At 36.0% G+C, this 2,692-nt stretch overlaps 1 pseudogene; it reads right to left on the reverse strand.

Annotated features, from left to right (window-relative positions):
- Positions 1-35: 35 nt before the first annotated feature.
- On the reverse strand, positions 36-1,473 carry LOC110688867 (annotated as a pseudogene).
- Positions 1,474-2,692: the final 1,219 nt, after the last annotated feature.

Consider the following 2,692-nt stretch of genomic DNA (forward strand, 5'->3'; position numbering starts at 1 on the left):
ACTATCACAGACTGACAGCACACTGATTTCTCAACAGCTGGTATTTTACAGAAGCTTTTGTTCTACACTTATAAATGCTTCTTGATAAATAATTAAATATAGAACTCACACTATACTGAAGTTCAAACATCACACCATCAATTCTCGACGCAACCCAGAATTTCATTAAAAATTAATTCTCATTTAACACAGTAACTTCAAAATACAAAGCACACCAACTAAATTAATCACAACAAAATTATTCAAAACACGGGAAATTTGATGCTATCAAAAATTGCCGCCAAAATGAATTACCTGCATATTCACAGACAAACTTTCCCTCAGGAATGAGCTGAGCAGCAAACAAACCCCAACCCTTATTCTCAACCCTAACAATCTTCAACTCAACATTAAGACCCTTTTGACTCACCCGATTCCCACAACTCAATTCACAATCACAACTCGTTCCGCACTCGGTCCTCATCTCACCACCCACAACACAGCACAAGAGCAATCCCCATCACAAATCTCACCACAATCACACCCAACAGAGTCAGAAACTCCCATACAAGAATCAAAATTGAAATGGGTATTATAATTAGGGTTAGGTTTACATTACTTTCCCAAAATTGACGAGCAAAACTGGGGAAGAGGTAAGGTAAGGGTGTAGAGGAAGAAAGTGTAGGGGTGAGAATCGACGGAGTTGATGAAGGAATGGGAAGGGGTTCGAATGATCTGGAAGCGTCGGAGGATCGGACGGTGGTGATGAGTTTGGAGAGGTGGGATAGGGTGTGGCAGGTGCAGGATATGGAAGCGAGTTCTTGAGGTGTTAGCCATGGAAGTATGAGCTCTGAAATTGATAGGAAGGGAGATGTGGTATTGGTGTGTGTTGGGCGTGGCGCTTTGAAGTAGGCGCGCTCATTGCTACGTGAATGAATACAGAAAATATGGAAAGGGGATGTAATATACTCCCTCTAGATAAATTCTCTTCTTCATAATATTTAACCATCTATTGTTGTCAAAATTGAAAATACCATCTCAATTTTATTATATTTTTTAAATTTTACCACCTAGTTTTTTCCAAAAGTTTTTAAAATCCCACCACTTTGAGACCCACAAATTCGTTTTCTCTCTCTTTCTCTCGATTTCCCCTGTTCTTCTTCCCTCTTTCAATTTCATCTCTGAAATTTGTTGTCATTTACAAAAATTTGCGCAAATTAGGTTATAATTTATACAGTCTAACCTAAAACGAAGTGAATTGATTAGATTAATTAGGGTTTAGGTAATTAATTTGAAGGTTTTGCTAAATTGGACAAATTAGGGTTTATGAAGTTAAAATTAAATGAATAATTGGACAATTAAACAAGTAATTACCACGAAAACACAATTCAACATGCAATTGGACGAAAACACTAACATTGTAGTGGTGATTAATCATTTCGATGATCATGTTCATATACAAAAAAAAAATAAAAAAAAAATAAAATACAGCATTACAGCACAAAGAAAATGAGAGAGAGTGAAAAATGAGTGTTGAATGTTAGGTTTAACAATAAATTTGGGTGGGTGAGAGTACAATAATGGGTATTGAAGAAGAGAGAGATGAAATTGAAATAGGGGACTTGAGGAATAGGGGAAATCGAGGGATAGATATGAATTTTTACTAAGCTACATGTACGGATTGATGTGTGCAAGTCAAACAAGTCCTTGTATGAAATTTTCTAATGCACTCAAGAATCTTAGTGCTCAAATTTTTCGAGAACCTCCTAGTTTTAGAATGATGCAAAGGAAATTTGTCTGAAGATAATTCTTTTCTGATAAAGTAGCTTATTGAAGGCTTAGTTATTATTTGTTATTTCTGCAATGTACTGAAGGCTTATTTGATACTTTTTTTTAGAGAAAAACACCAATGCCTTTTTTATTTTGCACTCCCTAAATCCCTCATGAGTCGTTTACTATGTTACTTGATTTTGAAGTTACTTGGTGACTTGATGCACTTTATTCATGGTAGAGTATTATTAGAGAACTTTGCTTGATGTAGTTTAGAATTTGAAAGAATATCATATAGGTTTTACTATATACTGTTATTGTAATCTCTCTTCACTTACAGGCAACATAAGTAGCTTTAGTTTAGAAGAGAGATGTTGTAACTTGCTTGGCTAACTGACCTTAGATATGGACCTGTAAATCTGTAAAGTCAATCAGGTATAGTTCAACGCCTTTTGGAACAGAGGTGGATTTAGCTGAGCCGTCAGTTGGTGGTGAAAGTAACAAACTTATTTGAGCTAGTTGGCAGTGATGAATCTGGTCTGACTCGATTATTACAACATCCTGGTTTTGAAGTATCCAACTGACTACAGACAAGCGTATTCTAACTCAACTATAATAGATCCTCTCTTCGAAGCTTGAGAAGAACCAATGCATAAGCGCTACCATCATCATTTGATTATTTGAATATTTTGCAAAGCTTTAGACGACGGATATATGGATGATCAAAATTCAAAAGTTTTCTATTGAAACCCATTGTAGCCCAGTTATTAGTGTCCCACATTGGAGAAAAGGAGAGATAGTTTCACTTTATAAGGTAGAGAAGTACCTGTAACACCCCCAAATCTCCCTCTACGGAAATATTAGTATGATACGTATAATTATACCGTAGAGATAGACTTAGGCGTATTACCGCCGCGTGATTACGCAAGGCTACTCAACTTAC

Source organism: Chenopodium quinoa, unplaced genomic scaffold, assembly GCF_001683475.1.
Source record: "Chenopodium quinoa cultivar QQ74 unplaced genomic scaffold, ASM168347v1, whole genome shotgun sequence".
Taxonomy (NCBI): domain Eukaryota; kingdom Viridiplantae; phylum Streptophyta; class Magnoliopsida; order Caryophyllales; family Amaranthaceae; genus Chenopodium; species Chenopodium quinoa.